The sequence below is a fragment of the Peromyscus maniculatus genome, chromosome 20, assembly GCF_049852395.1.
Source record: "Peromyscus maniculatus bairdii isolate BWxNUB_F1_BW_parent chromosome 20, HU_Pman_BW_mat_3.1, whole genome shotgun sequence".
Classification (NCBI taxonomy): domain Eukaryota; kingdom Metazoa; phylum Chordata; class Mammalia; order Rodentia; family Cricetidae; genus Peromyscus; species Peromyscus maniculatus.
The window spans coordinates 23360636-23374078 of NC_134871.1; the positions used below are offsets into that span (position 1 = coordinate 23360636).

At 38.3% G+C, this 13443-nt stretch overlaps 1 protein-coding gene across 37 annotated transcripts in view; it reads right to left on the bottom strand.

Annotated features, from left to right (window-relative positions):
* Positions 1 to 13443, bottom strand: part of Rims2 (regulating synaptic membrane exocytosis 2) — a 491805-nt gene that overhangs the window by 404213 nt on the left and 74149 nt on the right. The window lies entirely within an intron of this gene.

A 13443-nucleotide genomic window follows, 5' to 3' on the forward strand; every position in this document is an offset into this window, starting at 1 on the left:
ATTCCACATCCAGGCACAAATACAACTCAAAGATACAGCACCAAGAGATGAAAACAACAAATAAATAATCCACTACAAGAAACATAACAAATAAACTCAAAGATGACATGGATTTGGGAATAAGCACATTTGGGAGGGAACATAGGAGAAATAAGAGGGAGAAAAAAAGAATGATATAATTATATCTTAATTAAAATGTTTAAAATTATTAAAATAAAAAATACATAGAAAAGGTGGAATCATTTACGAAGAAATGGGGAATTAGAACAGAAAATTGTAATAATGAAATAAAGAATTGGATGGAAATTCTAGAAGGAAAATTATGCTATCAAAGATGAAGAATTCCTTCCTGAGAAGACTGTATAGTAATGTATAGAAAATGAGTTGATAAAAACTGTCCAAAATGAAACTGACAGAGGATAAGAGAGGTCAGAAAAACAGCAATGACCTCACTGTCAATGTGGTGGGTGAAATAAAACTCCAGAAAAAAAAGGCAACTAAAGAGATGAGGACAAGGAATTTTACAAAAATAACAAAAAGACACTAAGACAAAACACACCTCAGAGAAGCCCTTATAAAATAAACCCCAATTTCTCATTCATTCCTCCACTCCACCCCTCCCTCTCTCTCATACCCTCATCAAATAGCCAGAAACCAAAGTAAAAACTCTAAAGACAACTAGACAAAACTAGGTCTGAATAAAAACATCATAAGAAAACATGTTATTGTGTATGCCAATTTAAAAATTAAAAGGGGAAAATGTACAAAACAACTAGAATAAAATTAAGTCACAATAACCACTCCTCATCTACCAGTAAGTATCTTGTGTATCATAGATAATGTCCTCTTGTCAAAATAAATGAAAGATTTCTTTCCAAGGAAAACACAAAACTCAACTGTAGGCTGCCTATAAGACCCACTTCACCACTGAGGACACACAGATTAAAGTAGGACTGAGGAGATATTCCACACAAGCAGAGACACACAAAATAAAAATAAAATACTATATCAAAAACTGTAAAAAGATACAAAGTTCTTCTGTTATAATAAATTCATCAAGAACATATATGAATTCTAAATATGTATACACCCAACACTGAAGCAGCAAAATACAGAAGGCAAATACTGGATTCCTAGTGAAACAGTAAGAAAGAGTGATGGGTCCATTAGCTCGCCATCGACACTTTATAGAGCATATAAACAGAAAAATCAATACAGAAATAAAGGTCTTGAAGTGCACTTTAGATATAATGGGACAAAAATAAATTATTTTTCTATCCCAAAATAGCAGAATACACATTCATCTCAAGAGCATACACTACAACACTCCAAGATAATCCACCTAGTTAACTACAAAACAAGTCTCAGCAAACTTAAGAAAACCAGAACCACATCAAAATGTGTGTTTGGGTTATAAGATATGAAACACAAAACAATATAAAAGATTTTATAAAATTTACAAATATGTGAAAATTAAATAATATGCTCATTGTTAACTCGACTATTATAATGACCTACAAAGCCTTGAATGTACAGTCATGTGCCAAATGATGATGCTTCAAGCAACAATGAGCTGCACATATCATGGGAGTTCCATGAAGTTATAATATAGCCTAGGTACAGAGTAAGTTTGTGTAATATACCATATGATATTTGTAGAGTGATGACGTCATCTATCATATATTTCTCATAACCCCACTGTGAAGTGACATACGACAGCACAAGGTACAAGTCGACATCTTTAACCCCGGGTTTGACATTATTTCTTCTCTCCTTTAAAGTCATCCTGTCTTTCTTTCAGTCCTTACACACATCAGAATGCATCGTGACCTGTTCTCTCTGCCTTCAATTCATAGTTCTCTCTCTAGTCCTATATCTCTCTGCACATCTACCTACCTACCTATCTACCTACCTACCTGCCTGCCTGCCTGCCTACCTACCCCATCATCTGTGTAGCCCAGGCTGGCCTAGAACTCCAGAACTTCCTGCTCCGATTCCCAAGTGATAAGACTGAGGTGGGTGCTATTATACCTAACAGAAGGAAGACTCCCCAACCTGAAATCATACCTGAGCCACAGCAGTGAGAGTATCAGATTCTAACCAGTAGGCCCAAAGAACAAGACATTTTCTAGTTTCTGATGAAGTTCACTCAAACGGACTGCTACTCATATCAACTGCTTACTCAGATCTTTTAACAAACACTATGGATATGGCTTCCTATATTTTTCTTCCTGGTTTGAAGGAGTATCATAGATATCCTTTATATTATCATATATTATCCTTTATAAATTTAAACACAGCAAAATCTTCTCCAAGTTTGTGGTCTAATTGCTTATTTTGCAGTACTCAATATACCAATTTCTTCATCACTGTGATTTAACTGCTGTGTGTGTGTGTGTGTGTGTGTGTGTGTGTGTGTGTGTGTGTGTGTGTGTGTGTATAGGCATGTGTGTGCACACAGATACATCCATGTGCATTCACCTGTGTTAGTAATAAATTCTCCAGTCTCTTTTAAATAGCCTTATAATTTTACTTCTCACAGCTAAGCTTTTATTCGATCTGAAGTTTATTTTTATATGTGATATGATAGAGATTTAATCTCAATATTCTTTATATAGAGATTCTATTTGCCCATCATCATTTCTTAAGTAGTTAATCTCTCTTCCACCAATTTGTGCGATCAGCCTATCATATATTGAGATCCACACTTACATTGATGGACACTGTGCTGTATTTCACTGGGAGCAGTGTCTACTCTTACTCCAGAACAAACTTGCAATAATACATTGAAAGGTCCAAGAGATCTTACATAGATAAATTTTAATATATAACTTTCTAGAAAGGCAGATTAGAAAGTTACCACACATTGCAAAGAGCTGCATAATATTTTAGGCATGTGGGCCATACAATCTTTGTCACAATTCATCACTGAGACATAAAGGCAGCCATAGATAATGTGCAAATAAATGAGCTAGGATATATTCCACTAAAACTTTATGTACAATCCAAGTTTAGCAAATTTCAATAGTCAAAGACACTATATTCTATTAAAAAGCACTTTACAAACTAATGTTTAAGTTATACACAATAATGCATAAATTTTGAAGTGTTGGTAATTTTTATTATTTCATAAAAGCTTAATAATCCAAAGTTTTGTGTATGATCTACATCAATATTCATCACTAAAGAAGTCATCAAATTCAGTATTTTCTAAAGTAAATGTTATTCCTGTGAATTAACAGATCCTATAAATTCGTGTTTATTGCTATTCCTGGAAATCCTTCCCAGCCTCATAGTTTTATTGTGGTTATTTATACATGTGTCTTTAAGCTCTCCACAAACCAATCATTTACATTACTGCTTTAAAAGGCATCTGTGGCAGGCTTGCTCCTTAAAACTTTACTTTCGATGGTGAACTCACACCTTTTCCTATTTCTAGACTGATGTTAAATTTATTTTCTCCCTTTTCTGAGACTTATCATATAATCTCTACAAGATACAGATATACAGCCTTTGGATTATTTTGAGGTAGTTTGTAGATGATATATTTTTGTTATGATTGAGATATGAAGTTTTGTCCCAAAAGGATCTTGCACTGAATGTCTGGTCCTTAGCTAAGGAAATACTTGTGGAGGTTATCAAAACGTTGGGAGGTAGGACCTAGCTGAAGGATGCTGGCCATGAGGAGTAGATCCTAAAGTAGTGGTTCTCAACCTATGCATCCAACCCCTTCTAGGGGTTGCATATCAGATATCCTGCATATCAGGTACTAACATTACAATTCATAACCGTAGCAAAATTACAGTTATGAAGTAGCAATGAAAATAATTTAATGGTTGGGATCAGTACAATATGAGCTTTATTAAAGGGTCACAGCACTAGGCAGGTTGAGAACCACTGTCCTAAAGAATATTGAGGTATCTTCTTTTGACCCCTTCCTCCTTCCCTCCTCTCTCTTCTTCTTCCTTGAGCCCTACACCAACCCATCTGCCTGCCATGAGGTATGTAACCTCTGCCATATCCCCCCACTGCCATGTTCTGTCCACATGATGGATACGGCCAAGCAAACAAGGAGTAAACCTTCTGAAACCATGAACCAAAATTAATGCATTCTCCCTTAGGTTGCTTCTGTCTAGTACTGTTACAGAAACAATAAAAGTAACCATTTTCTTCAAGCAGTATATTATAGTTCAAAATAAAAAAAATGAGAGTTCATTGCTACATCAATTTATAAAGACTCAAATTAGAATACCTACTCTGAATTATAGAGGTGACTTGAAGAGGGGAAAGAAATCTATACATCCCTGATACCCAGCACTTTGGGTGGCTTCCCCCACAGGCTCACATTTGAATCCTTGGTCCCTAGTTGATGAGCCTGTTTAGGAAGGATTAGAAGGTGTGACTTTGTTGTAAGAGCTGTGTCATGGAGGTGGGATTTAAGGCTTCAAAAGCCTCCTGCAATCTTCAGTGTATTCTCTGCCTTCTGCTGTGGATCAAGATGTGAGCTCTCAGTTGATCCTGCCATCATGCCTTTGCTTGGCCATGATGGACTCAAACCCTCTAAAACTGTAAACCCAATTAAACACTTTCTCTTATGAGCTATGGCGTTTTGTCACAGCAGTAGAAAAGTAACTAAGATATCCGGCTTTGTAACTGTTTTTGAAATCTAATAGTTAAAATAGTTAAAAGGTAAAAATAGTTCAGTCTCTTTACTCTTCTCTGTTGAAAAGATTTTACTATTGGTAAAACATTTTACTTCCATAAAACACTATGATGCTCTTATCCATTTCCATGAAAATCATAGTGAGCTTATCACTGCCATTGCATTGTATTATAGATTAGATTGAGGACAACTGACATCTTTAGAACATTGAGTCTTCCTACTCACTAGGGTTTCCATTTATTGCTAATTCTCAAAAATAACAATGGTTTTGCCACTAATATTTTATCTCAAAATTTTGTGCTTTAATTCATAATCAAGTATCCAGAAGTCTATGAACTAACCTCTATTTCAGTTTAAACTATTTCCTTCCTAGTTCATTTTATTTCTTTTAAGATAGCATCATCTATAGACTTTAATGTAACAACCAATCTATCTCCATGTTCCACATGTAGTTATGGGGAAAGGAAAAGAGCGTCCCCACAATTCCCCAGAGCTAACAGAACCAGGATGCTCTCCTTCTCCCCTCCTCCAGTGCTCCTGCAGCACTTCAATGGTACTTCCCTAGGAGTGCATTCCCTCGCTTCAGCGACTGGGCCAAACCTCTCCGTTAGACTTTCAAAGCATCAGAACACAGTGCATTTATCACAGCTGCACGTTTTGTTCATGACACAACTTTCTGATTACCCCTACTTGTGTGATGAAAAAAATCCATGGAGATTTTTGTTTTGCTCTCAATTTTACCCCAGTGACTAGCTTAATAATATATGTTCCATAGCCAACTTGTTAATAAATACTTATTGAATGCTTGGATTAATAAGTAACATTGTATATAACCTCTTTGGTAGGTGGAACAAAACATGTAAACTTGAACATAACCTAGTTCTTGTCAAGAGTAAAATAAGACACATGGTTTATGGATATTGGGCAGCCATATAAGCAAACTAAAAATTAACTGAAACACCCATAAAATAAATGTAAAAAAAAAAACTGGTTCTAGAAAACAAAAATTAATTGTAAATAGTATTAGCATGACTTCACAGAAAAGGGACATTCTTTAGCTTTTAAACATCCTGTTCTTGGAAGGTGAGTATAGTAGGTCTCAACTGAGGAATTAATTTCTACTTTGAGTTTTTCATATGCAAAATATAAAAGCAGATGAAAATTCAGGCAGTAGGAAGAATGTGCATTTTTGAATAAGACATACATCAGGAGAGAATAAAAACACAGAAAAGCAGACTCTAGAAAGGCAACTTAGAATATCTAATTGCATGCACAGGACTATTTCCTAGATTATTACATATCTACCCTCGTTTTTTGACATCCCATTAGAGAAATCAGTAAGTCACTGTGAAAATATTTTACAAAATGATCTGAAATGAATCAGATATTCCATTGACTTTAGGCTACCAATATAATGATCAGACTGGGTGCAAGACAGAGACCACAGGAACCCCAACCCCAGCCTCTCTTTAACAGATCCCCAAGTCATTTCCGATGCCCAGCTTGCACACCTACCATGCACCTTTGCACTGCCCCAGTCTGGGACGGACTGGAGTAGAGGCCCGGTGATACACTGAGGACTTCGGGTAGGAATCCCCAGAGCCAGTCTCCCCATCACATTCCTTCCCCTCTTCCAGCATCTCCCCAGCCACTGAGTCTCAAGGCCTGGGCCATATGGAGCAACACAGAACCCTACTTAAGCGATTCCCAGGAACAGTAGGGATTGGGTGCGGGGAGGATGGAAGGAGAGTGTACTGGGAGAGACAACTGGAATTGGGGGCATCTCAGGGATGAGCTAGAAACCTAGTGTAATGTAAACTCCTAGGAATCTACAAGCTAAGACTCCTAGTAACAGGAGACACAGAGCCCGAACCGGCCATCTCCTGTAACCAGGCAAGACTTCTGGTGGAGGGATCGGGACCCCACCTCAGCCACAAAACCTTCCATCTACATTTGTCCTCCTCCAAGATATGCTAGGGTAAAGGTGGCACAGAAATTGTGGTTGTGGCCAACAAATGACTGGTCCAGCTTGAGACTCATGCCATGAGAGGGAGCCCACTGCTGACACTACCTGGAGGACCAGGAACCAGAGGCTACAGGCCAGGAACCAAAGGCTGGATAGCCCAGAAACCTAGAGTAGAACCAAACATTACCAGCCCCCCCCCCAAAAAAAAAAGACAATAAAATGATTCCTAGTGATATTCTGCTATACTCATAGACAGGAGCCTAGAATAATCGCCATCAAAGAGGCTTCATCTAGCAACTGAAAGAAACCAATGTAGAGACCCACAGCCAAACATTAGGCAGAGCTTAGGGAATCCTGCAGAAGAGGGGTAAGGACTGTAGGAGCCAGAGGGGTCAAGGACGCCACAAGAAAACCCGCAGAATCAATGAACCTGGGCTCATAGGGGCTCACACAGACCGAAATGACAACCAAGGAACCTGCACAGGTCTGACCTAAGCACTCTGCATATATGTCATGGTTATGTAGCTTGGTCTTCTTGTGGGACTCCTAACAGTAAGAGCAGGGGCTGTCTCTGACTCTTTTGCCTGCTTTTTGGGACCTTTTCCTCCTACTGGATTGTATCCTTAATACTAGAGGGCAGGGGAGATGCCTAGTCTTAGTGCAACTTGATATGCCATGTTTGGTTGATATCCCTAGGAGGCCTGCCCTTTCCTGAAGGGAAATGGAGACAGAGTAGATGGGGAGGGAGGCTGTGGAGAGAGGAAACTGAGGTCAGGATGTAATATATGAGAGAATACCAAAAAAAAAAAAAAATTCCCAATGTCAGTCCTCTTATCCCATCTGCTAGCCTACCACCCAGCCCTCCCCCTGCACCCTAAATGGGACTGATTGAAGTCAGAACCCAGAGTTCCAACTACAACATCAGCCACCTATCTACTACACCAATTTAGAAACAAAGTCTAAACCCTGAAACCCACCATGGCCCCAACACTGAAAACCAAGCATCATTCAGCTGCCCCACACAAACTGAAAGATTGGAGAAAGAACAAAAAGACCCAAACACCCACCAAACAAAGGCACGACCAGATTATCTACACCAAGTAACACCAAAAACATCATTAACTTCAGACATCCAGATCCCATCCCAAAATCACAAACACCAACAACCAAGATAATATTTCTCCTCCAGAAGCCACTACGCCTATTATAAGATTTGCTGAGAAAAGCAATTTAGCCAAAGCATGTTTCAGGATATTTGATCACACAATGACCACTCTGAAACTGTGTTAATTAAAGTTAAACTTGGATCAGGGGGGCGGAGCCAGCAACTAGTTGACAAGAATTGCCCACAGAGACAGACTTTGGAGGACCCAGGACACAACAGAGAGGCACAGGAAAGAGTGGGGAGAGGCTTTGAAAGATTCAAGGTCCTTTTAGATCTGGGAAGTATGGGAAGAACATCAACTAGTCACTCCTTCGCTGCTTCTTTTATCTATCAGGTTTTCACTCCAACATCTGACACTCGAGTCATTATTGGTAATAAAACAATTTAGATAAACCCAACAGAAGATAGTACAAGACAAAGCTTTCAAAATACCAATTATGATTATGTTCAAGGACCTTAAAGAGAGGATAAGAATAAATGACTGAATGAAGACCTTGAAAACACACACAGCAGAATGATAAGGAAAACAGTCCATATATGAAAATAGAATTTTACAAAGAAACAGAATCACCACAAAAAAGCCAAACTGAAATAAAAACAAAACTGAAAGACTCAGGAAATCATTTTAAAAGTCCAAAGGAAAAGTCTCACCAACAGACTGAATGAATTAGAAGACAGAACTTCAGGTCTTGAAGACAAGGTAGAAGAAATTGAACAATCATTCAAATGCTAAATCTTAAACCTCCAGGAGAGGTGAAAATACCAGTAAGTCACAGCCACATGGCAACTTATAGATAAACAGAAATGGGTTAAGTTATAAGAGCTAGCTAGCGAGAAACCTGCCATACAATTGATAATTAATATTAAGCCTCTGAGTGATTATTTTATAAGCAGCTGTGGGACTTTGGTGCCAGGTGGAACAGGAAAAACATATGACTACATCCACGGGAAAACCTACCATTATTATGAACCTTATCAGAGAAGCTTCTTCTTGCTTTACAGGGTAATTAACACAGAGACCCACAACTAGACAGTGAGAAGAAAGTGAGAAACTTTGGAACAATTAGCCCTAAATGGGATGTCTTTATCCCTTCAAGGCTCTAAAATCTATGCAGAATAAGGAATCCAAAAATTTCAAGAGCCAGAGGCAGTGGACAACATCAAGAAAAAAAGTATTTTTAAGACACAATAGGGCTGATGCACACATGAATTCACAGAGACAGAAACAGCATGTACTGTGTAATGTTCAAGCCAGACAAAATGCCAGCAAGGAAAAAGGGAAGTGGCACAAAGTCCATCTCTAGTCAGAAGCTCTTTGCAATTGGCAGCCGCTGGAAGAGGGAAAATTGCTTTTTTCAATGGAACGATACTGAGTATAACAACCAAACTCCAGTACTGGCTCGATGCCCAGAAGTGGATGATGATCACACAATGAATTTCATGACATTTTGTGCTTTTTGGTCTTTGTCATTTTGATTGTGCGTGTGTTTGTTTTCCTTAAGAAAGACAAAAAAGTTGCCGGGCGGTGGTGGTGGCGCACGCCTTTAATCCCAGCACTCGGGAGGCAGAGCCAGGCGGATCTCTGTGAGTTCGAGGCTAACCTGGGCTACCAAGTGAGTTCCAGGAAAGGCGCAAAGCTACACAGAGAAACCCTGTCTCGAAAAACAAAAAAACAAAAAAACCAAAAAAAAAAAAGAAAGAAAGACAAAAAAGCATGAAGCTGGTGTGGAGAGAGACTCTGGGGGAGTTGGAGGAGGGGAAAGAATATGATCAAAATATATTGTATGAAATTCTCAAATTAAGAAACAATTTTTAAGACTGAAAAATATTCATATCAAGTCACATAACATTCTCTACTAACACTATGCTTTTTTCTTTTTATGGTATTATAATTACATTTGTCCCTTCCTTCCTCCCTCCAAATCCCCCATATACAGTTCCCTGACTTTAAGTTCATGGCCGCTTTTTCCACTAGATGTTATTTCACACACATATGTATGTACATGTGTATACATATACAGACCACATGTAACATGTTCAGGCCATATGTTACTTGTATGTATGTCTCATGGGCTGCCTGTTTGGCACTGGATGACCAATTGCTGTGCTCCTCCCTGGGAAGACCACCTCTCCCACTCCCACTCCTCAGTTGCCTGTAGTTCTTTGTGTAGGGTTGAGGCCTCATGGGCCTCTTCCCATCCACTTTGACATGTCCGATTGTGGTATCCTTCCTTATTCAGCTCACATTTGGGCTGTCATGTGGTGAGACTTTATTGGTGACATTGGGACATTACTAGGAAACACAACCTCACAGCAAATTCTCTGATCCTCTTTTCTCTTAAATACATCTCATTAATATAAAGACCTTGCTTCTCCAGCTTTGTTTTTTTTTTGTTTGTTTGTTTGTTTGTTTGTTTTTTGAGATAAGACTTTGCTAAAAAAATCCAGGCTACCTTCAAACTTGGGATTCTCTTGCCTCAGCCTCCCAGTGATAGGAGTGAACCAGTATACTTCTGCTTCTCAATTTATTATGTTACCATAACATCTGAAAAGTAATTAAACTGAAGTCATTAAAGTCAAGCTCATAACAATGTGCATATAATCATTAGATATAAAATTTCTGGAGCATTTATCTACTCACAAAATTAGAGACTGGGATTAAAAATAAATAAAAATACTTTCTGCTTGTGATTATAATGAGAGCACAATCTGTCTTCAATATATACATAATCCTTCTTGACTAATAGGGAAAGTGTGTTCATAGCTTCTCCAAAACTTTCATTACTTAACAAACTCAACTTTGCATCTTAGAAGGAGATGAACAGAGAACTCATTCTGAGGCCACTGGGGGCACAGACACTCTACCTTCAACTGGAAAACGCTTCTTTTAAAAAAAAGAATGTAAAGAAGAAAGGAGAAATTAAGGAGTAAAATGCTTTTATGCCCGGCCACCTATATAAAATATCATGCCTTTAAAAAATAAATAAAACTCTGATGACATTGTTTGCATTTCTAAAAATTGGTATGACTTCGTCATAGTTAATCATAGTCAACATAATTAACTATTATCAGAACACAGTCCAAGAATGGAGTCGCACGAGGAGAATTCTGAGTGCTTGTGAGAAAACTCCAAGAAAAGTAGACAAGACAAACTTGTGACCTCAGTTTCTTCAAAGCACAGAATTGTTCTTGGAATGTGGTTTCATGTCCCTTGGGTGTAGCCAATAGGAGTGAGTTTACTTCAGATTATTCATTACAACTGGCTATTGCTATTTGTTTATATGTCTCTATGGAAAAACATGTTTTGCCACATGTGTCTTGTCCTTGTGATTAGACTCACGTGACTCCTCTTAACCCTCAAAGTACAAATTGTCTGACGCTTTGAATAAAGTTGGCTATTGCATGAGACTTTGGTCCACCTCATTTATTGGCTCCATTCCCCCAAGTCCCATAGAGCAGAGACAAACTATGAAGCTTGAGTTACTTCACACAGTGCAGGGACGTGACACAGCATAAATCCTGTCACTCCTCTGCAGGCTTCTTTGCTTGCCTTTCCTGCTCTCTTCTAGGCCACATGCTGAGTCACTAAATCCTCAAGTGTTCAGGCATGCTCAGTGAACGGCACATGTAGCATTATCAGATAAACCAGGGACAAAATGGAGATAAACACCCTGACAGTAAGCAACTTTAATGTTTGAAAGTATCTTTCATTAGCTAAAATACTTACTTTTACAAATAACTATAAAATTATCCTCCAGGGTAACTGGAAAAAATAATGTCATCAAGATGTATAAAGCAGCACTACTAATAGCCAAAAAAAAAACTACAAATTAAGACAAAATAGTTTAGACTAAATAAGGAAATAAAATGAAACCTACTAAGATATCAAAGTACTATACAGCAAAGCAAATAAATGATGTACAGCTACTTCAAATCATACTGATATATCTCACAAATATCTTGTGGAAAACGTATAGCCTAAATAAGAACAGACAGAAATAATGATGCAAGGTAGAACATAGTGGATTGTGGAGGTCAGGACACAAGTTACCCTCACCTCAAGGATGGAGGCACTGTTCCTGGAAAGGAGCATGGGGGCTGGGAACAGTCAGCTTCTTGGCCTCAATGCTCATTTCCAGATACAGTCACTATAGAACAAGTCAATGTGCTGCACATCTTCAATTTTTGCATCTCTCACTAAATGCCTTCTTTGCATAAATATAGCAAGTAGCACTTTCATACTTTCTTTTCAGAGAAGATCTTGCTATGATCTCTGCTATGTCATACTACTACAGTGCTGAAATTATAGGTATGCACCATGAGACAAATACAACATATTAGTTTTCATTTATTCCTTCATATAAGAATTTATATGGTTCAAAATTCAGATGGTTCAAAAGTACACAACAAGTGCAGTCATTTTAGATTATTCAGAATGAAAACTATGTTGTACCTGTGCAGCAACTGCTTGGAGCATCTCACAACTACTTATCAACTGCTTTGACCATGACCAGTCAAGCACCAGTGAGTGAGTCTAGAAAGAAAGATCTTTTGCCAATAGTATCATCAGTCTTCAGAGAAAAATAGAAATAATAAAGGAAATGTGAAATTAACATTATTTTCTTGAGAGAGGGCCTCTATTATGCAGCTCTGGCTTCCTGGAACTTGCCATGTAGACCAGGCTAACTCCCAGAGACCTGTCTGCCTCTGCCCTTTGACTGCTTCAAGACGTGTGCCACCACACCCAGACAAAAATTACACTATTTTGAAAGTCTTCCATTTACTCTGGTATTAGCCTTCAAAACAGTATGATCAATACTTTGAAGGACCACACCTCTTCTGAATTAGTAACAGGCTGCTCTGTTCTTTTAAGTTTTCATCTCTGATCTAGATTCTGCTGTGTTACATATTACGTAAACAAGCAAAACCATTACTGTCTAATCTTGAATAGATACAAATAGTAAGGAACTCTTGGACCTGGAATCAAAAGATCTAGTCTTCCGGAAGAGAAATGAAAGGAGGAGGTTAAAGAGAGGGGAAAAAAGAGAAGAGGAGAGAAAATGAGGGGGCAGGGAGGGAGAGCAGAGGTGGGAGAAAGAAGAGAGGAAGAGGGGAGGAGGAGAGAGGAAGAAAGGAAGAGAGGGGGAAGAGAGAGGAGAGACCGGAAAGGGAGGGGTTGTTTAACAATCAGCCCTTTGATAAAAGCTTAATATTGATCCTTGGATTCCTATTTGATAGCTAGAAAGACAATCCACTTTTCCTGCACTACCGAACACCACTTTCAGGAGACGTGAGACAGGAGAATCTTTGAAATCCCCCAAGCATATAATCTTTAGAAAAAACACAGTCAACGGCTCTTGAATAAAACAAATGAAAAAAATAAGGCAAACAGCCTCTATCCAAATGAAAGAGGACTAGTTTCCTGAAATCACTGGAGACAGCAATGTCCTTTCTGAATACACGTCTAGGTTTGGATTTCCATTATGATATTAACCCTAACATTCAGTCAATCCAAGCCATTACAGCATTTTTGAAGAAAAATACTGAAATAGGAGCTAATATTAGAGTTATTCTTACTGCAAGAGCTATTCATTTGGAAAATTTCCATCAGAAATAAATGAAAAATCAAATGTGAACTAATTATAGTAG